Below are 26983 nucleotides of genomic sequence, written 5' to 3' on the forward strand. Positions count from 1 at the left end.
ACCATGCCCCATCTCCCTGTCACTCTCCATGCCCAATCACAAAATACACATGCAGCACTGAAGACTGAGAGATAGCATCCTGCAAGGCTTTAACGCTCCAAAAATGTGTATCTTTGCTAGCTTCCTAACTGATAGTATAGAGTCCGACATCACTGCAAAAACCAATTGGAATGCGCAAAAGAAAGTAATTCGTTCACAAATGATCTCAAGTACTGAGGGACTAAACAGAGAGAGAAGAGGGAAATGGGCACAGCTAAAGGGACAACTTAAGGAATTGAAGAAGGCAAACTAAAGGGCACGTTCCCAGAAAATATTGTGTAAAGCTATGGTCTTAGATCGAGGCATTAGATAAAGTTAAGGCAAAATCTGCTTGTGATAACCAAGCAATGCTTTTATGACAGGAGTAACAGCTCAGGTAAGATGTTGGATGGTAGATTAAGAGCTAAAAATGAGCAGGAGAGAATCATGGTTATCCATTGTTAGACCTGACAGCCTTAGGGTGGTCACCCCTAACTTTTTGCCTGCCTCCCTCCACTTTTTGGACTCTGTTTTTGCTGGCTTTTAGACTCTGCACACTTTACCACTGCTAACCAGTGCTAAAGTGCATATGCTCTCTCCCTTTAAACATGGTAACCTTAGATCATACCCAATTGGACTATTTAATTTACTTATAAGTCCCTAGTAATGTGCACTGTATGTGCCTAGGGCCTGTAGATTAAATGCTACTAGTGGGCCTGTAGCACTGGTTGTGCCACCCACTCAAGTAGCCCCTTTTATCTTGTCCCGGGCCTGCCATTGCAAGACCTGTGTGTACAGTTTTACTGTTACTGTGACTTGGCATTTAAAAGTACTTGCCAAGCCTAAGCCTCCCCTTTCTCTACAAATAAGTCACCCCTAATGTGTGCCCTAGGTAACCCCTAGAGCAGGGTGGTGTGTGGGTAAAAGGAAGGACATTTACCTGTGTAGTTTACATGTCCTGGTAGTGTAAAACCCCTAAATTCATTTTTACACTACTCTCAGGCCTTCTCCCTTCATAGGCTAACATTGGGGCTGCCCTCATACATTGTTGAAGTGGTAGCTGTTGATCTGAAGGGAGTAGGAAGGTCAGTTTTAGTATGGCCAGAATGGTAATACAAAATCCTGCTGACTGGTGAAGTTGGATTTAATATTACTATTTTAGAAATGCCACTTTTAGAAAGTGAGCATTTCTCTGCACTTAAATCTTTCTGTGCCTTACAATCCACGTCTGGCTAGGTTTAGTTGACAGCTCCTTGTGCATTCACTCAGACACACCACAAACACAGGGGGGGTGTCTGAGTGTGTCTGAGTGAACTCACTTGCATACATCTGCATTTTGAATGGGTCTTCCTGGGCTGGGAGGGTGGAGGGCCTGCTCTGACACAAAGGACTGCCACACCCCTTACTGGGACCCTGGCAGACAGGATTGAACTGAAAGGGGACCTGGTGCACTTCTAAGCCACTCTTTGAAGTCTCCCCCACTTCAAAGGCACATTTGGGCATAAAACAGGGCCTCTGCCCTACCACCTCAGACACTTGCTGGAGAAGAAACCTGAACCAGAACCTACATCCTGCCAAGAAGAACTGCCTGGCTGCTCAAAGGACTCACCTGACTGCTTTCTACAGAGGACTGCTGCCTTGCTGTTGGCCTGCTGCCTTGCTGAACTCTTGCCTTGCTACAGAAGTGCTCTCCAAGGGCTTGGATAGAGCTTGCCTCCTGTTCCCTGAAGTCTCAGGACCAAAAAGACTTCCATCTTTCAACTGGACTCCTTGTGCGCAGAAAAACTCGACGCACAGCTTGTTCCGCGGTGAAAAATTCACTGCACGCCAATCCGGAAAGATGCCGCTCGACCCCGCAAGGAAAAGATTGACGCCAGCGGTGCGACCGGAACTGTGACGCATGGCCCGCCTGGACAACGCCGCCCGACTTCCAGAGAGGAAATTGACGCAGCGCCTGCCATGAGGAAAAAATTCCATGTACAGCCCACCGGAACGACACACAGCCGGACGACAAGCCCAAGATTCCACGCACAGACCCCGGGGTGTCGGAAAGCCCCACGACCCACAAAAGAGACCTGTCCGCGCACCAGAAATCGACGCACGTCTTCCCCGCGTGGAAAATAACAACGCAAGTCCTTGTGTGAAGGGGCGAAGCCGACGCACACACCATTTTTCCACGCATCTCCTCCCCTGCGGCCCTTTGTGGAGATTTTTCACTCCAAACCAGGTACTTTGTGCTTGAAAGAGACTTTGGGGGTCTATGACCGCCAGGGTCGCGGATGACTGAAGCACCGTCAACAGGCTGGCGGTGCTTCAAAGCCCATTCCGACCGCGGCGGTAAAGCACACCTCCATTCGGAGCCGGCTTCAGTGTTGCAGGCCCCTTTCCCGCTGGGCCGGCGGGCGCTAACTTGGCTAGCGCCCGCCGGCCCAGCGGGAAAGTTGAAATGGCCCCAGCGGTCTTTTGACCGCGGAGCGGCCATATGGCGGTTACCGCATGGAGGGCGGCTACCGCCACCCGCCGCGGTTGGAATGACCGCCTTTGTTTGCTTTTTAAAGACTTAAGACACTTCATATCACTTTTCAGTGATATCTCTACAATTACTTATTGCATCTTTTATCGTTTTGACCTGCAAATACCCAGATAAATATTATATATTTTTCTAAACACTGTGTGGTGTATTTTTGTGGTGCTATATTGTGTTATTGTATGATTTATTGCACAAATACTTTACACATTGAGTTCTAAGTTAAGCCTGACTGCACAGTGCCAAGCTACCAGAGGGTGGGCACAGGATAATTTGGATTGTATGTGACTTACCCTGACTAGAGTGAGGGTCCTTGCTTGGACAGGGGGCAACCTGACTGCCAACCAAAGACCCCATTTCTAACATTGGTGATCAGGGGTGAGGATAGGACTTGTATTTGTGCAGTAGCTAAGTATTTCACTACCTACCCACAGTTGAAGTTTAAATTGATTTTTATCTCTTTTTGCAAATTCGTTTTTCTTGACAATTTTCAAAAACTAAATCCTCACTCAACATGTCTCTGGCTGGGTCTCAAGCAGGAGATTTTGACCTAGCCCTGGTAGAGACATATACTGTCAAACAGCTAAAAGGTTTCTGCAGGGAGATGAGTGTACCCACCCAAGGGGCCTCAAGAAAGGAGGACTTTCAAGTGGCGCTGAGGGCCTGGGCAGAAGCCAGAAAATGGCCCCTCAGAAGATTTTTTGCCTGTCACCACTGCAATTGTGCTCCCTTCCAGAAAAAGGAACAGTGTCTCTGATCAAGGCCGGACCGCAGAGGAAAGGAGAGAGGAGCGGGAGTTCCAATTACAAATGGCAAGGCTGAAAATTGAGGCTCAACAGGAAGAAAAAAGAGCAGAGAGAGAAGCCAAGCAAGCTGAAGCCTTGGCTGAAAAGAAACTTTTGTTGGCTCATGAACTGAGTCTCAAGGAGCTGGATCTCAAGGCAAGACAGTCTGAGTCCAGCAGTGATGGTGGCAGCATACATACAGGACCTGCTGGAGAGAAAAAGGTTTGTATACCCAAAAGTGTGGTGCCAAGTTTTGTGGTGGGAGATGATATTGACAAGTGACTGGCTGCCTATGAAGTTGCACTAAGGGCTCATGGGGTTCCTGAAGGGCAATGGGGGGCAGCCTTGTGGTTCTATATACCCCCAGAGGGAAGGGACACACTCCTTACACTAGACCCACGTGATCATTATAACTATCCTGTCATGAAGACTGCTTTACTGGCCAAGTTTGAACTGGCCCCTGAGAGATACCGTCAGAAGTTTAGGGGCAGTACCAAACTTTCTACACAAACTTGGGTTGATTGTTTTGATTTCTCCAATAAGGCACTGAACGGTTGGGTGTGGGGCAGCAAAGTAGATGATTACAAAGGGTTATATGACTTGATTCTGAGAGAGCATATGCTCAATATTACTTCTACAGAGTTGCACCAGCACTTGGTAGATAGTAAGCTGACTGATCCCAGGAAGCTTGCTGAGGAGGCGGACCTCTGGGTTAGCACCAGAGTGTCCAGAAAAGTATCTGGGGGGGACTCCCACAAAGGTGGTCAGGGTTCCCAACAGAAGAAAGAGGGGGGAGATAAACTTACAGATAAGGAACTCTCAAAAGGCCCCCAAAATAATTCCCAGGGAGGGGGTGGCAACTATTCCTCTTCCAGATTTGGGAAAAAGCCAGGGACTTATGATAAATCATCAGGGAAATTCACCCCCAAATGCTTAGAGTGCTACTAGTATGGTCACTCTAAGGGCGACTCCCAGTGTTCCAAGAGAGCACCATCCACTACCAGACAGACACCTGGGTTGACTAGTGTAGCGCTCGGGGGGGAGATAGACCCAGATAGCTTTGGGGAGTAGGCAGAGGTTTCCCTAGTGTCCCTGGGAGAAAGAGAAATGGTGCCCAAAGCCCACATGCCCCAAAATACTTCCAAGTACAGGCAGTGGGTCACCATTGATGGGTAAAAGGTGGAGGCTCTGCGTGACACAGGAGCCAGTATGACTACTGTCAAGAGTCAGCTGGTGTCAACTGAGCAGATAGTCCCTATCACATTCCATCAGGTCATAGTCGCTGACAATCGTGAGAGTCACCTACCGGTGGCTCTGGTTCCCTTTGAGTGGGGGGGGGTCTCTGGTACTCTGAAAGTAGCTGTGAGTCTTGCCATGCCTGTAGATTGTCTCTTTGGCAATGATCTTGAGCATACTGCTTGGAAAGAGGTAGAGCTCAGATCCCACCTGGAGATGTTAGGTTTGCCTGAGTGGGTCTGCATGACCACACGGTCCATGGCTGCCCGGGAAGGGAGTCAAGGGCATCTGGAGCCTGGAACAATGGCCCAGACAGCTGCAAAGAGGAAGGGCAAGAGGCGCGGGAAACCCGCCTCAAATGCTCCCACGGTGGTGGACGGGGCCCCTGAAGAGGAGGAGGCCCCTGAGCCAACTGGGGAGGACATAGCTGACCTGTGTAACCTACCTGAACTTGCTGGCTGGCAATTAGAGAGTGGGCCAACCAGGACAGAATTCTGCAAGGAGCAGAAGGAATGCCTCACCCTTGAGGGTGACACAGCAGGTGACGCCTCTGGCAATCACCATATTTACTGGGAGAATGACCTCCTTTACAGTGAGCCTAAGGTTCCAGGTCCTGGGGCAGCCAGTGTGCTGGTGGTCCCCCAGTGTTACCGGACCTTCCTACTGGGTCTGGCTCACGACATCCCCCTGGCAGGACACTTGGGCCAAGACAAGACCTTTAGCAGGCTTGTCACCCACTTCCATTGGCCTAGAATGAGGATAGCCTCAGATAACTTCTGCAGAGCTTGCCCCACCTGCCAGGCTAGTGGGAAGACAGGGAAACAGCTTAAGGCTCCCCTGCTCCCACTCCCAGTTGTTGGCACCCCCTTTGAAAGGGTGGGCATCGACATTGTTAGTCCCTTGGTCCCCAAAACTGCCGTGGGCAACAGGTTTATTCTAGTTTTGGTGGACCATGCCACCCGCTATCCAGAGGCAATCCCTCTGAGAACAGTGACTGCACCGGTGGTGACCAGAGCCCTGTTGGGAATATTTACCTGTGTGGGAAATCTCTAAGGAGGTTGTGTATGACAGGGGCACAACCTTCATGTCTGCATACATGAAGTCCATGTGGGATGAGTGTGGGGTGACCTACCGGTTTACCACCCCTTATCATCCTCAATCCAATGGGCTTGTTGAGAGATTCAACAAGACCATGAAGGGCATGATTAGTGGCCTGACTGAAGCCATGAGGTGTAAGTGGGACGTCCTCTTACCATGCCTGCTTACAGAGATGTGCCGCAGAAAGGGGTGGGGTTCAGCCCCTTTGAGCTTCTCTATGGTCACCCTGTCAGGGGACCTCTAAGCATTGTTAAAGAGGGCTGGGAGAAAGCTCCCAAGACACCTCCCAGGATGTGGTCAGCTACGTACTGGCCCTCCGCAACCAAACCCAACGCTTCTGGAAGCAGGCCAAGAGTAACCTCGAGGCCAGTCAAGAGGTGATGAAAGAGTGGTATGACCGGAAGACCACTCTGATTGAGTTCTCACCTGGAGACAAAGTTTGGGTAATGGAGCCAGTAGAGCCCAGGGCTCTCCAGGACCGCTGGACTGGCCCCTTTGAGATCAAGGAGTGTAAAGGGGAGGCCACTTACCTAGTGGACATCAAGACCCCTAGGCACCCCCTAGGGGTCCTCCATCACAACCGGCTCAAACCTCACTTTGAGAGGTCTGGGGTCAGTATGCTCCTGGTCACAAGAAAAGAAAATGAGCTACAGCTAATATTCGCTGTTGTTTACAATGTAAAACAACCAAACAATCTTGTTTTTCTTCTTTTATGTTTCTATTATCTTTTGTGTCTTGTCTTGTATAACACTTTGGGGGTCATTCTGACCCCGGCGGTCTTAGACCGCCGGGGCCAGGGTCGGCGGGAGCACCGCCGACAGGCCGGCGGTGCCCCGCAGGGCATTCTGACCGCGGCGGTAAAGCCGCGGTCGGACCGGCAACACTGGCGGTCTCCCGCCAGTGTCCCGCCGCCCTTTTGAATCCTCCAAGGCGGCGCAGCTAGCTGCGCCGCCGAGGGGATTCCGACCCCCCCTACCGCCATCCAGTTCCCGGCGGTCCGCCCGCCGGGAACCGGATGGCGGTAGGGGGGGTCACGGGGCCCCTGGGGGCCCCTGCAGTGCCCATGCCACTGGCATGGGCACTGCAGGGGCCCCCGTAAGAGGGCCCCTACAAGTATTTCACTGTCTGCTTGGCAGACAGTGAAATACGCGACGGGTGCAACAGCACCCGTCGCACCTTCCCACTCCGCCGGCTCGATTACGAGCCGGCATCCTCGTGGGAAGGGAGTTTTTCCCTGGGCTGGTGGGCGGTCTTTTGGCAACCGCCCGCCAGCCCAGGGAAAAACTTAGAATACCCTCCGCGGTCTTTCGACCGCGGAGCGGTATTTCGGAGGGGGGAACTCTGGCGGGCGGCCTCCGCCGCCCGTCAGGGTCAGAATGACCCCCTTTGTCTTTGTCTACTCACTATATATCAGTGTGTGTGTCTTTACCTTTGAACATGTAAATATTTATATATTGTACTTGGATTATTGTTTTTTTGTTGTTGTTGTACATACATATGGAATAAATATCATTTTTTGTATTATATTTATCTTGATTGTTTGGTTGTTTTACATTGTAAACAACAGCGAATATTAGCTGTAGCTCATTTTCTTTTCTTGTGTTCAAGTATTTCCCTGGATGGGCTACGCATTATACCAGGGACCCTCGATAGTCTTTTCTCAGTATGCTCCTGGTCACAGATGAGGGCATGGAAGAGGAGAGTGAACCTCTCCTCGACCTCCTCTCTGTCAAAGAAGGTGATGGGTCAGTGGAGGGCGTCATTCTCTCTGACTCCCTGACTCTCACCCAGAGAGGAGACTGCTATGAGCTGTTAGAGCAGTTCTCCTCCCTGTTCTCCCTTACTCCTGGACTGACCCACCTCTGTGTTCATGACATTGACACAGGTGACAGTCCCCCTGTGAAGAACAAAATTTACAGGTTATCGGATAAGGTGAAAACCAGCATCAAGGAGGAGGTCTCCAAGATGTTGACTTTAGGGGTTATTGAGAAATCCAGTAGTCCCTGGGCCAGCCCTGTGGTATTGGTTCCTAAGGCTACTGCCCCAGGTGCGAAGCCAGAACTCAGGTTCTGTGTGGACTACCGGGGTCTCAACTCAGTCACCCGGACTGATGCTCACTCCATCCCCCGAGCTGATGATCTCGTTGACAGACTAGGCGCTTCCAAGTTCCTGAGTATGTTTGATCTTACTTCAGGGTACTGGCGGATCGCCCTGACTGAGGGGGCTAAAGAGAGATCAGCATTTTCCACCCCTGATGGCCATTACCAATTCTGGGGGATGCCATTTGGGGTGAAAAATGCTCCGCTACCTTCCAACGGTTGGTTAACGGGGTCCTAGCTGGTAAAGATGCCTACTGTGCAGCTTCCCTGGACGACATAGCTGTCTACAGTTCCAGCTGGGAGTAACACCTGCCCCACCTCAAGGAGGTGCTTCAGGCTCGGCGACAGGCAGGCCTGACCATCTAGGCTAGTAAGTGCCAGATTGGGCAGGGTTCCGTGGTGTACTTGGGACACCTAGTAGGTGGTGGCAAGGTGCAGCCACTCCAGGCCAAGATTGAAACTATCAAGGCCTGGCAACCACCTAGAACACAGACTGAGGTGAGAGCCTTTTTAGGACTCACTGGATACTACCGCAGATTCGTCAAGGGCTATGGTACCATTGTGTCACCCTTGACAGAACTCACTTCCAAGAAACAACCTAGGTTGATGAATTGGACAGAGGCTTGTCAGAAAGCCTTTGATTCTCTGAAGGAAGACATGTGCACTGCCCCCGTGCTCAAGGCCCCTGACTACTCGCAGGAATTTATTGTGAGGACAGACGCTTCAGAGCATGGCATAGGGGCTGTTTTAGCACAGCTAAATGAGGAGGGCTCAGACCAACCAGTAGTCTTTATTAGCAGAAGGCTATTACCACGGGAACAGAGGTGGAGTGCTATTGAGAGAGAAGCATTTGCTGTGGTCTGGGCACTGAAGAAGCTAAGACCCTACCTGTTTGGGACTCACTTCCGGGTTCAGACAGACCACAGGCCCCTCAGATGCCTCATGCAGATGAGGGGTGACAATCCAAAACTCTTGAGGTGGTCCATTTCCCTACAGGGGATTAACTTTACGGTGGAGCATCGCCCAGGGGTTGACCCCCCAACACTGATGGTCTCTCCAGATACTTCCGCCTTAGCGATGAGAGCTCCCAGGAGGTCGGGTAGCTCTCCCCACTTTCAGCTGGGGGTGAAACATGTTAGACCTGACAGACTTAGGGTGGTCACGCCTAACTTTTTGCCTGCCTCCCTCCACTTTTTGGACTCTGTTTTTGCTGGCTTTTAGACTCTGCGCACTTTACCACTTCTAACCAGTGCTAAAGTGCATATGCTCTCTCCCTTTAAACATGGTAACCATGGATCATACCCAATTGGACTATTTAATTTACTTATAAGTCCCTATTAATGTGCACTGTATGTGCCTAGGGCCTGTAGATTAAATGCTACTAGTGGGCCTGCAGCACTGGTTGTGCCACCCACTCACATAGCCCCTTTTACCTTGTCCCAGGCCTGCCATTGTAAGGCCTGTGTGTACAGTTTCACTGTCACTGTGACTTGGCATTTAAAAGTACTTGCCAAGCCTAAACCTCCCCTTTCGCTACATATGTCACCCCTAATGTGTGCCCTAGGTAACCCCTAAAACAGGGTGGTGTGTGGGTAAAAGGCAGGACATGAACCTGTGTAGTTTACATGTCCTGGTAGTGTAAAACCCCTAAATTTGTTTTTACACTACTGTGAGGCCTGCTCCCTTCATAGGCTAACATTGGGGCTGCCCTCATACATTGTTGAAGTGGTAGCTGCTGATCTGAAGGGAGTAGGAAGGTCATATTTAGTATGGCCAGAATGGTAATACAAAATCCTGCTGACTGGTGAAGTTGGATTTAATATTACTATTTTAGAAATGCTACTTTTAGAAAGTGAGCATTTCTCTACACTTAAATCCTTCTGTGCCTTCCAAACCACGCCTGGATAGGTTTAGTTGACAGCTCCCTTGTGCATTCACTCAGACACACCCCAAACACAGGATACTCAGCCTCACTTGCATACATCTGCATTTTGAATGGGTCTTCCTGGGCTGGGAGGGCTTGATACTTGCATGTCAGAGGACACTGGCCTGCCCTCACACAATGGACTGCCACACCCCCTACTGGGACCCTGGCAGACAGGATGGAACTGAAAGGGGACCTGGTGCACTTCTAAGCCACTCTTTGAAGTCTCCCCCACTTCAAAGGCACATTTGGGTATAAAACAGGGCCTCTGCTCTACCACCTCAGACACTTGCTGGAGAAGAAACCTGAACCAGAACCTGTATCCTGCCAAGAAGAACTGCCTGGCTGCTCAAAGGACTCACCTGACTGCTTTCTACAGAGGACTGCTGCCTTGCTGTTGGCCTGCTGCCGTGCTGAACTCTTGCCTTGCTTCAGAAGTGCTCTCCAAGGGCTTGGATAGAGCTGGCCTCCGGTTCCATGAAGTCTCAGGACCAAAAAGACTTCCATCTTTTAACTGTACTCCTTGTGCGGTGATTTTTTCGCCGCACAGCTTGCTCTGCGGTGAAAAATTCACTGCAAGCCGATCCGGAAAGACGCCGCTCGACCCCGCAAGGAAAAGATTGACGCGACGCCTGCGGTGCGACCGGAACTTTGACGCACAGCCCACCTGGACAACGCCGCCTGACTTCCAGAGAGGAAATCGACACAGCGCCTGCCGTGAGGAAGAAAATTTCACGCACAGCCCACCGGAACGACGCACAGCCGGCCCACAAGCCCAAGATTACACACACAGACCCCGGGGCGTCTGAAAACCCCGTGACCCACAGAGGAGACCTGTCCGCACGCCGGAAATCAACACGCATCTTCCCCGCATGGAAAATAACGACGCAAGTCCGTGTGTGAAGGGGCAAAACCGACGCACACACCATTTTTCCACGCATCCCCTCCTCTGCGGCCCTTTGCAGAGATTTTTCACTCCAAACCAGGCACTTTGTGCTTGAAAGAGACTTTGTTTGCTTTTTAAAGACTTAAGACACTTCATATCACTTTTCAGTGATATCTCTACAATTTCTTTTTGCATCTTTTATCGTTTTGACCTGCAAATACCCAGATAAATATTATATATTTTTCTAAACACTGTGTGGTGCATTTTTGTGGTGCTATATTGTGTTATTGTATGATTTATTGCACAAATACTTTACACATTGCCTTCTAAGTTAAGCCTGACTGCTCAGTGCCAAGCTACCAGAGGGTGGGCCCAAGCTACCAGAGGGTGGGCACAGGATAATTTGGATTGTGTGTGACTTACGCTGACTAGAGTGAGGGTACTTGCTTGGACAGGGGGTAACCTGACTGCCAACCAAAGACCCCATTTCTAACTTACATGCTAAGCCCAGACAGACCAAAACACACGACCATGGCATAGTAGGCTATTTTAGAGAGTTTTACCAATCACTCTATTCTTGGGAAGACATCTCTCTGCTCACTAAACTTCCAAAGGAGCAGGCTGCTCTACTGAGAAAACCTAAACAAGTTGGCATGGGATTGCTAGCCTTCTGGAAACTGGACATGCCTAAAGCCCTTAGATAGACAGGTATACAACCTTGTTTTGTAAGCAACTAGTTCCTATAGTGTCCCAACTTTACAATGACTTTCTCTGAATTACAGATATTAGGTCCCAGGACCTGAGTACAGCAATACCAAAATTCAGGAGGGTTACATAGTTATGCAGCTCCTCCCATCCAATATACCTGCTGAATCTAGATGTAAAGATGTTCACAGAAATATTTACTTTGATAGCTAATGCCAGGACTGACTGAGCTGGACCATGCAGTATTTATATCTAGCTGCAATGGCAGTGTTAATACCAAGGCATCCTATATCTTGTGCATAATCTTCACAGGACAAAGAAAAGTGCCTTCTTTGGATGCTGAAAAAACATTTGATCCAGTCCTGTGGTTGTGTGTCGACAAGCCACTAACAGCTGTTATCAAAGCCCTACAGCAACGATATGAACCAATGGCTGCATCTACCCCTGCGTCAAAACAAGCAGGGCAGCAAGCCACAGGGGCCCACTCCCCGCCTTTATTTAATTTGCACCTAGAGCCTTTCTCCACAAAGTTCAGTGGTTGCAGAGTTATAAAAGGGATTTGTGTGGGTACAATCAAACACAAGATGACTATGTACCATTTTTTGGTGACAGCAACACACCCAGGCAGCACGTTGCTGGCCTTGATGGCTGAATTAACATCTTAAGTTGAGAATCTTGGAATTTCAAGTAAATTCGGATAAATCAATGGCCTTGACTCCCACACTCCATGGTGAATAAGTGACTGAACTTCAGCAACAGTTCCCATTTTAATGATTTGACACTGGTGCCCCTTACTTAGGAATGCAAATCACTACTGCATTAGAACACATCTTACAATTAAACTGAAAAATGCTCTTGTAGAATGGCCATATAGTTGCCATTGAGATAACCTGACTTATACATATCCTCTATACATTTTCAGTCTTATGGCTCCCTGTCAGAGAACCTGCCCTTCCTCAAATGTAGAATATTCTAGTTATTTTTTTGCCTGGCCAGGGAAACAACATAGCATAGCCCGCAGGACTCTGCAAAACCCCACTAAAGAAGGGGAGCTTGGAATTTCAAACATCAAAAGATACAACAGGCCTCCCAAATGAAGTATTTTGTAGAGTGGATTCAAACTGAACCAGGAAAGCATTGGTACTTTATGGACAAAACAGTACTGGGGTAGGCCTTATTGATGCACAGGAAGGATACAGCTGTAACCCTCCACAAATATATTAAAGAAGCAAATTAAAAATTAAAACTTAAATATAAATATATATGTATGCAAGTATATATATATATATATATATATATATATATATATATATATATATATATATATATATATATAATATCAAAAATATTCACAGCACTCCAGGAGGTTTACAAACGCTCTACTAGTGAGCAAGACTTGTGAAAAGTCGAAACACGTTGGTGGTTGCTGCAGTAATAAAGTAGAGCATTTGTAAACTTCCTGGAGTGCGGTGAATACTTTCGACATTGATGTTAATTGAGGGTGGTCTCCTCCCTCACCGTCACCGGCATGTGGTGGTTGGGTTACTCATCTCTGTTGGAAGAATACATTTCAAACACAAGGATTCCTGTGTGTGCCGTGTTTGACTCTGTGTCATTTGGTGGATACATGTATATATATGTCTAAGAATCCCATACTTTTTTCCCCATAAACCTTTCATCTCACTATTAAAAAATAAAAATAAAAATCTAAATTTCCATGAATAAATTTCAAATTATTAAAAAAATAAAAACATTAAACACTTAAGGCCTCATTACGAGTTAGGTGGTCGGACCGTCAGATCGCCATGTTGGCATTCCTAAAAAGACCACCATGTTGATGGGCTTTCAGACCGCCTATTGCAAGTCAGACAGGCAGGTCCTCTGACCGCCAACCGAGAAAGGCAGCCTGGAAATTGGTGGTCCGACTTCCAGCGTCGACAGCAGTGCGACCAGCCACTGGTCGTATTGCAAGCATATAGTCACCGTGGTGGACAGCCATGGCGATACGAACCACGGAGTTCCGCGGTCAGCAAGCCAGTATACAACAGCAGATTGGATGAATTTGGAAACAACACAACTGACAGACATTGCCACACTGAACACACTTGCAAAGGACACTATAAAACACACCCCTTCACAGACCACAATCCTTTCCGTTTACAATGCAAGGGACAAAGCCCGAGTGACTTTTTTTCACACAGCACAGACACTAGGCACCACTTCTTTCAACAGCCCACACAACACCTTGGACACACTTTTGTCTATTCACACCCTTTTGCGCTTCCCCTGTATAGTAAGTCACTGTCACCATTTTTTTTTTTGTTCCACCATGTTACCTTCTAAAAATCCACGTTTTTCAGAAGATGAGTTAAGAGTCATGGTGGATGAAATCATAAGTGTAGAACCACAATTGTTTGGAGCACAAGTCCAGAACACTCCTCTCAGTAGGAACATGGAAATTTGGGACAGGATCATCAACATTTTTAGTCTTTCGGCGTCCAGTCAGAGAACCTGTCTGTAGCCGGTTGTCTTCCAAGTGGCGCTGTGCGCGCGGCCGCGAGATCAGCGTCACTCGTTGCCCTGACGACCAGGGGGGCGGCGTCGGTGAAATGACCCCGGATTTCCGGGTCCCAGGAGCAGAAAAGAGTGAGGACGGACGAGAGCGGTCGTCGGAGGAGCCAGACGCGGCGGACCAAGACACGGAGGAACCAACGGAGAAGGAGAGCGGAGACTGGGAGGAAACCAAGAAAAGACCTGGAACCACTGGCGTTTTGATGGACGCAGAGCACGCGGAGGACCAGGAACGGAGTGAGGACACGCTCAAAAGCTGCCACGTCCCAGGAGGGGCGTGGCTAAACAAGGTACAGTCCTTTCTGAGGGACAACCAACTACTAAAACGGGAAAAGGGTGGCAGGAGGGGAGAGGGAAGGGACAGTGAGATGGGGGTTGGAGAGGGGAGCAGCTGGGAGGTGGTAGGGAGGTGAGGAGAGAAGGAAGGACTAAGATAACAGAAACACATCTACTATTGGGTATAGAACTAACCTAAACAGACCTTAAGTTTGACATTACTCTCTATGGCAAGACACAGAGGGTGACTGTACTCACGACCTACCATTATTACCTGACCACGCTCTCACCCTGGATTTATCTCTCTCTCTCTCTCTCTCTCTCTCTCTCTCTCTCCCCTTCTTGTCTATCATTAGTACAGTCTCTATAAATACATACCCTGACTTACCTTCCCTTTCGTTCCTTTTCCAGTGCATCGAAGAGACTAATCAGAGGATCGTCACCAGTCAAGAGGGGAGCTGGGGAAGAAAAGACCGAAGAGAGATTACGGACTAAAAGGACACCAATACCCTGTTAAAACTATAAGAACCTATAAATAAATACACCCTATCACTTACCTGAGTCTCAGAGTTCTTTCTATCACCTACCCACTGTAACAATGGTGTCAGAAGTGGGATTTTAAAAGGTGATACGAAGGAGACCAGGAATCATGGGGGAAAAGCCTACACTGGAGGACATGATCCAGCAACTAGCCGAGGGACAAAGGCACCTCCAGCTAGTATGGGAGGTGCACCAGAGGGAGGCCAAGGAAGATCGGGAAGCCTTACAGAGTGCACTAAAGAGCCAAGCCACCATCATGGCCAATAACCAATTAGTGCACGAGACAGCTCTAAAGAAGCTGACGGATACCATCGCTGCGAGTAAGGTGCACCCCAATGTCCCTAGTTCGGTCCTCCAGAAATTCCAAGACGGAGAGGATCCAGATGCGTTCTTCACGAACTTTGAACGGGTGGCCTCCTCTGCCCAATGGTCGGAAGAACGTTGGGGACAGCACATTGCACCGCTTTTAACCGGCATTCTACAAACAGCCTACCAAGCCGCTAACCTGGGAGGCACGACACCCTATAAGGAAATTAAAAGAAGTATATTAGAGAGGGTGGGCCATGACTCCGAATATTATAGGTTGAGATTTCGGAAGATCAAGTGGGGACAGGCCGAGGATCCTCGGACCTTCTACTTTAAAGTCAAGGACCTCGGGTTAAAATGGTTAGGACCCCTAGGAATGGAGAGGGAGGATGTAATTGAGGCAGTAATATTAGAACAATATCTGGAATCCCTTCCCTCATCCACCAGGAGTTGGATAAGACAACACCCTAATGTGAACACAGAAATGGCGGTAGATTTGGCCTGTGCCTACCATAGATCAGTCGATTTCAAAAGTCCCAGTCCTAAGATAACAACCAAACCACCTATTGTACCCTTCAAGTCCTTTCCCTGAAAATTACCAGAAGAGACAGGGCCTGGCCGCAGCGGAGATATCCCTCCCATGCAACAACCACAATGTTACAGCTGTGGGGAATGGGGCCACATAGCCAGACTATGCCCGAGAAAAGGAGAAAAAGGGGAACCCATGGAAATTGGGGTCACCCGGGGAAGGGTTTTGTGCACAGGGAAGGGTACTCTCAAGTAGAAACAAACCATTAAAATGAATGGACGGGCTGTCCTAGCTTTTATAGACTCGGGGTGCAGTCAATCAGTGGTGAGAGCAGAGATATTAAATACCTCAGACCAACATACTAACCAATGGGTATCCATCTGTTGCATCCACGGCGACAAAAACAACTACCCTTTGGCGGTAGTTCGAGTAGAATGGGAAGAGAACCAGGACCTCTTATCAGTGGGAGTCATGGACCGACTAGTGGAAGAGTGTATTCTGGGCACGGACTACATAAGGTTTCCCGAACTTTTAGAGAAGGTCAAATCTCATACCTTGACTACTGACTGGTGGACAGAAGTACCCTTCCATAACACCCATATCGAAAACAAACCATGTCGCATCAAACTGATGAGACGGGAAAAGGGGCAAGCAAAACAAAAATATCTGGCCTCCGGACAAGGGAGAAAGTAGTGGCCAATATCATCACGTCCCCACCATCATTTAGGGCGAGTCAACGAGAAGACCCAACACTACGTCATGCGCGGAGGACAGCAAAATCCGAATCCACGAATGAGGTGGGTCCCTACTTTCTTATCCAAAATAACCTCTTATATAGGGTCCTAAAATCCAACAACATTGAAAAGAAACAATTAGTAGTACCCGAACCCTATCGCGTACAGGTCCTTTTCCTAGCACATAACCAACCATTGGGCACTATGGAAGAGAAAAGACCGAGGAATACCTACTAAGACGGTTTTATTTGCCCGGGGTCTATGGCCAACTCAGAAAATATTGTGCGCAATGCCCTCGGTGTCAACTGATCGATCCCGGACCCCACAGGAAGGCCCCACTACAACCCCTTCCTATTATCGATATACCCTTCTCCCGGGTCGGTATGGATCTTGTAGGCCCCCTTTTACACTCCACCAAGGGATACACATATATATTGATATTAGTTGATTATGCTACGAGGTATCCCGAAGCCATTCCCCTCTCTAGCATGACCACTAAGGCAGTGGCCCAAGCGATGATCACATTCTTTGAAAGAGTGGGATTTCCTAAGGAAATCCTGACGGATCAGGGAACACCTTTTATGTCCGCTCTAATGAATTACATATGCAAGATCCTCGGGATAAAGCAGTTAAAAACTTCGGTTTATCATCCACAAACGGACGGCCTAGTCAAACGCTACAACCGTACCATCAAAACACTACTCCGGAAGACGGTATCTGAAACAGGGAGGGATTGGGACCAGAAACTCCCTCTAGTACTCTATGCTATAAGGACCCACGAGCAGGCTTCCACCGGACACAGCCCTTTTGAGCTGGTCTTTGGGAGACAACCCCACAATCTCTTAGATATGGCCGCAGAACTCTGGGAAGAAGAAGGCGGGGAGGAGAGACCTCTGCTAGAATATGTACACAAATTAAAAACTCAGCTTCAGTCCGTGTGGGAAGATGTCCGTAAACACTTGGAAAAAGCCCAAATCAGTCAAAAGAAACACTATGATCAAGGAGCCAGACCTCGCTCCTTCCAATCAAACGACAGGGTCCTAATATTAAGGCCCTGTTCTGATAACAAACTCTTAGCACGGTGGCAAGGTCCATACATCATCTTAAAACCCATATCCCCAGTCACGTACCTAATTGAGCTCTCCCGACACCCCAAAAGAACCCAGATATATCACGTCAACTTATTAAAGAAATGGGAAGAACCCAATGAGACCCCACCAACGGAGGCTACGGGTTTTTTAGTAACTCCTGAGGCCCCCCTAGGAATAGAACTATTTCCCACTAATCCGAAGGAGATAGAAGAAACTCCACCCATCAATCCGGACCTTACAGAAGGTCAGAAGACCCAGCTTATGGGTTTATTAAAAACATATCAAAAGTTATTTTCCGGAAACCCCGGAAGAACCAAAATCGTACAACATCACATCCGGACCCCTGAGGGACAAACAATAAGACTAAGACCCTACTGTATACCTGAGGCCCGCAAACACCTCATTGAAGAGGAACTACAAAAGATGCTAAAATTAAACGTTATAGAACCTTCCACTAGCCCGTGGTGCTCCCCAGTGGTTATAGTACCAAAACCCGACGGATCTATACGGTTTTGCATTGACTTCCGTCGAATGAACGAAATATCACTATTTTACACCTATCCCATACCCCGAGTTGACGATTTACTAGAAAAATTGGGGAAAGCACAATATATGTCAACCCTAGACCTAACAAAGGAATATTGGCAAATTCCTCTAGCACCCGCAGATAAGGAGAGAACGGCATTTGCCACTCAGTCAGGGCTCTATCACTTTACAGTTCTTCCTTTCGGCCTACACGGGGCCCCTGCAACGTTCCAACGATTAATGGACCATCTGTTAAAACCATTCCAATCTTTTTCCGCAGCATATTTAGATGATATTGTCATGTTCAATAATATATGGGACGAACATCTAGAACACCTACATAACATCTTCCGTGCCCTGCTTCAAGCAGGTCTCACCGCCAATCCTAAGAAATGCAATCTCGGGAACACTAATATTGCATACCTGGGGTACTTTATTGGAGAGGGACAACTACGGCCCCAAAAAAATAAGGTGGAGGCCATACTACAGGTGCCCACTCCCACTACTAAGAAAGGTCTACGTTCCTTTTTGGGTCTCGTAGGGTATTATCGTAGTTTTATTCCCCAGTATTCAACGTTAGCCGCTCCCCTCACTGATCTCCTTAAGAAACAATACCCATCGAAGTTGCCTCCCTTCTCCGCGACACAGTTATCTAGTTTTCACCTACTAAAAACTGCCCTCACTTCTGAACCAGTCTTGCGGTGTCCTGATTTTTCGAAACCATTCCATCTCTACACGGATGCTTCCGATGTGGGGCTAGGGGCGGTCCTCACGCAGCCAAGCGAGGCGGGTCTAGACCTCCCTATTGTTTATATCAGTAGGAAGTTGCTGCCCCGAGAATGTCATTATCCTATTATCGAACGGGAATACTTGGCCATTAAGTGGGCGGTGGATAGCCTGAAATATTACCTTCTGGGTCGCCCTTTTGTACTGTTCACCGACCATGCCCCTTTAACTTGGTTGGCTTCACATAAGGACTCCAACTCCCGGGTGCTTCGCTGGTTTATGGAGCTCCAGCCTTTTTCCTTCCAGGTCCGGCACATTCCGGGTTCTCAACAAGGCCCCACTGACTTTCTGTCCCGTTTTCCGGATCCTGCGGTACTGTATCAGTCCCGTTCTTGGGATGGGGTGTGTAGCCGGTTGTCTTCCAACACGGCTCCGGCATCCGAGTAGCGCTGTGCGCGCGGCCGCGAGATCAGCGTCACTCGTTGCCCTGACGACCAGGAGGCCGGCGTCGGCAAAATGACCCCCGATTTCCGGGTCCCAGGAGCAGAAAAGAGCGAGGACGGACGAGAGCAGTCGTCAGAGGAGCCAGACGCGGCGGACCAAGACACAGAGGAACCAACAGAGACAGAGAGCGGAGACTGGGAGGAAACCGAGAAAAGACCTGGAACCACTGGCGTTTCGAGGGACGCAGAGCACACGGAGGACCAGGAACGGAGTGAGGACATGCTCAAAGGCCGCCACGTCCCAGGAGGGGCGTGGCTAAACAAGGTACGGTCCTTTCTGAGGGACAACCAACTGCTAAAACGGGAAAAGGGTGGCAGGAGGGGAGAGGGCAGGGACGGTGAGGAGGGGGTTGGAGAGAGGAGCAGCTGGGAGGGGGTAGGGAGGTGAGGAGAGAAGGAAGGACTAAGATAACAGAAACACTTCTACTATTGGGGTATAGAACTAACCTAAACAGACCTTAAGTTTGACATTACTCTCTATGGCAAGACACAGAGGGTGACTGTACTCTCGACCTACCATTCTTACCTGACCACGCTCTCACCCGGGATTTATCTCTCTCTCTCTCTCTCTCTCTCCTTCTTGTCTATCATTAGTACGGTCTCTATAAATACATACCCTGACTTACCTTCCCTTTCGTTTCTTTTCCGGTGCGTTGGGGAGACTAATCAGAGGATCGTCGCCAGTCAAGAGGGGAGCTGGGGGAGAAAAGTCCAAAGAGAGATTACGGACTAAAAGGACACCAATACCCTGTTAAAACTATAAGAACCTATAAATAAATACACCCTATCACTTACCTGAGTCTCAGAGTTCTTTCTATCACCTACCCACTGTAACACTGTCCTTCCTCAAATGCAGAATATTCTAATTATTTTGTTCTGGCCAGGGAAACAGCATAGCATGGCCTGCAGGACTCTGCCAAACCCCACTCAAGAAGGTGCATCACCCTACACATAAGGGAGGACATCAGGAAGAGGTGGAACGACCTCAGAGATAAGATCCATTCCCTGGTCTCCAGGCCCCACCTGTAGGCCAAGAAGACTGGCAGTGGCCCTTCCACTTTCCCATTACATCTCCGTCCCTGGGAGGAGAAGGTCTTGGCCATCCTGCATCCTGAGGGCTTGACAGGAATATCAGAGAGAGTGGAGTCTGTTAAGTTGCACCACTAAAAACTTCACCAAATACTATGGGGCTCATTACGAGTTTGGCAGTCCCACTCTATTGCAAGTTTTCCGTCAGTCTGTCCTGGCTGACCGTCGGGAACCTTCAAATAGAGCCTCGTCTGGTCAGTCTGGTGGGCACAGTGTTATGAGATAGCCCTCGGCTTCCTTAAAAGAGTTGGGTGCTATTCTATAGCACAGAGGAGGCCGAGGAGCACTCTCAGAATGCGCACTGTCTGCATAGCAGTCAGTGCGCATTTCCACGGTGCTGGGTGGGGGCCCCTGCACTGCCCACAACATGGTCATGGGCAGTGCAGGGTCCCCCCTGCATTACCTTTCCACTAGCCTTTTCATGGCGGGGTCCCAGCCATGAAAAAGCTGGCAGAAAGGGGAATTGTAATCAGCATGGTTGTGCTAAGTTCAGCGCCGCCATGGCTGAATACAAGCCCGACCACTGTCATCCCATCAGGAACCATGTTACCTGTGGGGACGGCAGTCCTTTGGCGGTCCGACTGACAAAGTTGTGATTTGGCAGTTAGACCGTCAAAGCCGCAGCGGTTCGACCACCACCGTGAGTCTGGTGGGCTGATGACCACCAGACTTGTAATGAAACCCTATGTCATGCATGCTCACAGCTCACTTTTTCACACTTTTACAGTTACTCCACTCACCAGCCTAGTGTTCAGCAGTCCAAAGACCACTATTTGGTTACTCACAATTGAAGCATACTCATTTGGGGAGATGACATTTGGGGAGTGTGTGTAGTACAGGGACTGACATGACTATAACTGACAGCAGGCACTATTCCTGTAACTACAAACACTAGCTCAGTGGTCACATGCTACATTACATCTGTTAGTGAACCTTCAATTGAAGTGTACTCACCTGGGGGGGGAGAACATTGGTCAGGTGTGTGTGTACAAACACTAGCTCAGTGGTCACATGCTACATTACATCTGTTAGTGAACATTCAATTGAAGTGTACTCACCTGGGGGTGAGAACATTGGTCAGGTGTGTGTACTAGAGAGAGTGACATGACTGCAACTCACAGAAGGCACTGTCCCAGCAACTCCAAACACCAGCACACTGCTTACTTGTCTAAATACCACTGTCTGGCAACAGACATTTAAAGTTTACTCAACTGGGAGGATACCTTTGTCAAATGTGGGAAGTAGAGGGAGTGGCATGACTACTAAGGCCAGGAAGGCACTATGGCCCTCATTATGACTTTGGCTGTCTCTGAGCGAGACCGCCAAAGCCACGGGTGCCAGAAGACCGCCAGTGCTGGTTGTCTTCTGTCGGCCATATAATGGGTACTGCCAGATTTCCGCCACACTGTGGGTGAATATCCAGCAGTTGCCATGCTGGCGGGGGGTGGCGCACTGGCGTTGCTACCACCTACACCTCACAGCCAGAAGGATGCTGTCCACCGTATTAAGACCATTAATACAGCCTAGAGGTGTCCTGATGGCAGGGCCCTGCTGGTGATAGCAGCACCCCTTCCCGTTCCCTGCCGGACGACCTCCTCGTCGGACAAGGTAAGTCAGGCATCTGACAAGGGAGGGGGGACCTTGTGTGTGCATGTCTGTGAGTGTGGTGTCTACGTGTGTGTATGCATGTGTGTGTGCATGTGTGAATGCGACTGTGTGTGTTGTGGTGTATGCGTGGTTGTATGCGTGTGAGTGAACGTGTCTATGAATGAGGAAGTGAGATCGTGTCTGCATGTCAGTGTGTATGCGTGTGAGGATGCGTGTTTGGATGTTTGTGAGCATGCATGCCTGAATGCATGTGAGTATGTGTAAGTGAATGCGTGGATGGATGGGTGTGAGTGAATGACAGTATAGATGAGTGTGAATAGATGCGTGTCTGGAAGTGTAGGTGAGTGGGTGTATGCGTGGTGCGTGTGGGTGTATGTGTGCATGTATGCAGGGAGGGAGGTTTGGGGTGCAATATGAGTAGGGGGTGGAGGGTGCTGTGACTGTAGGGGGACGCTGTGACTGTAGGAGGGCCGGGGGCAGGTGCTTGCTGGGGGGAGCCATCTACCAGTGACAGGGAAGGAATACCCTGTCACCGGTAGTCCTACCGACATGGTTTTCGTGGTGGTGCTACCACCGCTGTTCCTAATATCACCGGCAGTTCTCTGTGAACTGTCGGGTCGGAGATGAACATCTCCGGCCCGGCGGTTCATACCGCCATGGCGATATGGGTGGAGATGTGGCAGGTTGGCAGCAGCCAACCCGCCACACTCATAATGTGGCAGCCCTCACTGCCAGCCTGTTGGTGGTGGGACCACCACATTTACTCTGGCGGTCAAAAGACCCCCAGGGTCATAATGACCACCTATGTCTGTAAAACCAACCATCAGCCCAGTGTTCTCTTGTCTAAATACCCTGTTTATGAACTCTCAATTGAAGTTGACTCACCTGGGAGGATAACATTTGTTTATTGTGTATAGTAAAGGGACTGACATGAATGTAAGTCCCTAGAGGCTCTGTTGCTGTCCCTCAAAATACCAGTTCAGTGGTCACTTCTCCAAATACCCTTCTTTGCAACATCACAAATGAAGTGTACTCACCTCGGGTGATGACATCTTTCAAGTGTATGAAGTAGAGGGAGTGACATGACTACTAAGGCCAGGAGGCTTTGTTTCTCTAACTCCAAACACAAGACCAGGGTTCAAATGCCCAAATACCCATGTTTGTCAACTTCCAATTGAGGTATACTCACCCGGGAAGGTAACATTTGTATGGTGGTGGGAAGTAGAGGGAGTGCTGGAATACAAAGCCCATTAGGTCCAGTGTCTCCCGTTCCAGATACAAAACCAGTGTTCACTTGCATAAATCCATCTATTTCAATTTCTATCTTTCAATTGAAGTGTACCCACCTGGGAGGATAAAATTTGTCAAGTGTGTTTGTTATGGAGAGTGACATGACTGAAACTCCCAGGAGGCACTGTTTTAGTAACTCCACACACCAAACCAGTGGTCATTTGTCCAAATACCCTTGCTTGCCAACTCTCAATTGAAGTCCACTCACCTGGGAGGGACCAAGATACAAATCATGCTCAACTCTGAAATGTGTCTGGCTACCTAGCTTCATCTTGACCTGTAAATCCAAGATGAAACTACTGGGGACAGGAAGGGCAGTTTACCAGTGTGCAAAACCATGATCCCAAAGGCCTTAAGAAGTACCACCAGAATGATATTGGCAGCAGACACATTATCATTGCACTGACCACACAATGACTTCAGTCACATGTACAACAAACTCCTGGGTCTGCCTGCAACACAATCAACTAGTCATAAAAATAGACAAAGACATATCTTGCATAGCCACTGTTGTCCCTGCACTGGTGGGAAGATGGCATTCTCGGGCCATCTCCCAAATGGCTAATGATCTGCACATTTCAGCTGCTGCTTGACTTAAATGGAATTGGCATGCTTCTCAAAGGTCTGGTCAATAAAAATAATACCACGGGTATGTGAGACAATAGGATTAACTGCAAATTAACTTTGTGTACGGTATATGCTTAACTTAAGACTAAATTGTTGGAGGTAGATCTCACAATACAACCAGTAACATTGTATCTTTCATATCAACAGGGCAAACTGCCACTGGGCAAACAGAGGTCACAGAAGAGACTGCCACTTACCCCCTGGATGAAGCTCTCAGTGAAGAAGACACTCCTGGATGTGGAGGATGTTCTGGCCTATCTGGGCAACCTGGTCAGACAACACAGTGAGTCTCACTGTCCCACATCGAAACCTTCTAGCCTGATTGCCTCTACATCGCAGGTAACCATTAGCTTCCCAGCCTGTGTACCTAGCACAGTGTCTACATCTTGTGCCCCCCAGTTCTGGCTCCTGAGTTACAGCGCAACACCTCTGACAATGAGGGTCCAGGACCCAGTGGGAGAGGGCACCCTGCAGCAAGGGCACTGGACCATGGGGGTAGGGTGTGTGGGAGGGATGCTGTGGGCCAATTGGGTGAGGCCATTGGGGCTGATCCTGGCCAGGATACCATTAGCCACGTCTTGGGGATCTATCAGGACTCCCAAGGTGTGAAGGCCAGGTTTTGACCAAACTTCGGGAAATCAAGCAGCTACAGATGGACATACATAGGGACTTGCAAAAGCAGTGGGAGGCCCACAATATCAACATAGCCTCCCTAACAGGGGTGGGAGGAACATTAACACCTCCCTGAGCAGGGCTCTACAACAGCACTCTGCCCCTTCCTTTGGCGCATCAACACAAAGCACATCTACATTGATGCCAGCCACTGGAAGGGGGGCCCTGTCAGTGGAGGAACCTGCCCCAAACACCAATGCCTCTGTATTAGCAGATTCCCCACCCCCCCCCAACGCAAGCGGGGACATTCAGCAAAGAATATAGAAGGTGCGGATGGCAAGACACCCGCCACTGCCAGCAACTGACCTCTTCCAAAATGACCTCCTTTGTGTGCCACACATTCACTCTGTTGACTGATCCTCAACATTTCCCAAGTTACAGCCTCCCTCAGTTTATGGATGGAAGAGATGTGTCAGACATTGTCCTGTAGAATAGGCAATCTTTAAAGTGGTAGATGCCAGCAGCTGGAGCCTTCTCACATACCAGACGAAAGTAATCCTACTTCATAAAATCCAATATACAGACAGATGGCAGTACAACAGCCCCTGAATCAAAGGCCCATCTTACTCCAATGACCATGGTTTTGGTGGTATGACACAGACATATATCAGGGATGTGGCGCAGGCACTGTGGCCTGCAATGATGAATCACATCTACAGCTACATACAGGTCATACAAGAATAGTTTTTAGCCAATGTGAAGGTTGAATAACTTGCTCACAATCATTGACTACACATTTCATGCCCACATGATGACACACATAATGCTATCAGCCCACCACAGAACACACAAAAAGTGCACCTCTGACCTTCCACCCAAACACTGTGCAAGGTGCCATAACACAGGTGTCACACACCTCAAATTTGTGACCTACATTACCTGGAACAATCCATGTCTACTTCCTATGTCACAACAGCATCCAATACCTGCCAATGTCACAGCTCTGAAATGCCCACATCAGGATGTCATGGTGAAGGTACCTGTACAAAGACTGAACAATACCTATGACCCAAATCACATAGCAAGCAACTGGAAATGTCATTATATTGCAAGGAAACTGACACAAACAAAACAACACCATCAAGGTGGAGATATTTCAAAGGGTAACTCTTCAATCAGCCTTTGGCTGAATATTGCAGAGTATTAGCTCCCTAGTTTTTGCTAATACACCAAACTCACATATTCTCACAACAACAGTTCATTGTACAGTCACAGTCATTACATCACATGACATACTTTCACTTATGAGCAGTAGCTGTTGATGATCTCTTCCGACAACTCAGCTATTTCCTCTTCACCACTGTCATCCTCACTTGACATTTCAGGATTGCCACCCGGTGGTACTGCAGGCTCCCCCTCCTCTGGAATATATGGAATATTCCTCCACAGGGCAATTTTGTGGAGCATGCAGCATGCCACAGTGATCTGACACTCTTTTCCAGGTAAGTAGAGGAGGGCTCCACCAGTCTTGTCCAGGCACCTAAATCTGGCCTTCATGAGCCCAAAAGCCCGCTACACTACCCGCTGTGTTTTTACATGGGCCTCATTGAAGTGGACTTTCCATGGCGTAGTTGGATTCCTTACTGATGTCAATATCCAATGATGGTGTGTATATACCTAGTCTCCAGTAAATATGTGCAACAATGAGTCAATGTCTTCATGATTGTAGCATTTGACATTGCACACACACAATCAGGGCAGATGTGACTTACCAACCAGCCAGGCCCTCTCTGAGTACAGTTGTGACATCAGCTAGGATATGGTGCTGTGCTGCATTTTGAGAGAATCATGGACTGAACCCGCAAAATAGACAACTTGCATGTTGATGGAATGGAAATTCCTTCTGTTGCGATACACTTGTTCATTGGCCTGCGGTGGGACCAAGCCAACATGTTTGGCATCAATGGCCCCCACCGTGTGTGGGATGTGTGCAAAACCACAAATGTCAGCCTTCACATGGGCTAAATCCTCACATTGCAGAAACCGGATATAGCTGTCATGGTATTTCAACATTGCTAAGAGGACATCCTTCATTGCCAACTTCATTGCCAGACTGAACATAGGCTGGCACATCCCAACAGATAGGGCACTTTATGTTGGAAGGACCCTGTGGCTAGGAAGTGCAATACTGACATGACTTGTACAATGGGTTGTATGCTGACTGGATAACTAATAGCTGGCATTAGAATTGGATCCAACTGACAACACAAGTCCACTGTTGTTTGCCTATCTAGGTCGTACAACATGATTATGTTCCTTTGCTCATGGTCTGAAGGTCTGACAGTAGACGGTAGACAGGAGCTTGTTGAATCTTCCTTCTAGGTGGGTACCTATGTATGACTAGAAATTATTTTTGACATTAGTTTGTGTGTCAACTGTAACCTACATGATGCATGTCAAGGATTTCATGTGAGAAAACATTCCTGACTGGATAGACATGGACCCCATTACACATCACAGCTGCAATATACCCAAGGATCACATTTGAGCCCCATGGTTTACCACACGTGTCAACAACACAAATATGGACCAAACTCGGAAATGTGCAACACATTTTCCCCTCGAAATGTGACTGATAATCCTGACCACTAAAATGACCCTTGGCGTTGGTGGACTGT

This window comes from Pleurodeles waltl, chromosome 4_1 (genome assembly GCF_031143425.1).
Source record: "Pleurodeles waltl isolate 20211129_DDA chromosome 4_1, aPleWal1.hap1.20221129, whole genome shotgun sequence".
NCBI lineage: Eukaryota > Metazoa > Chordata > Amphibia > Caudata > Salamandridae > Pleurodeles > Pleurodeles waltl.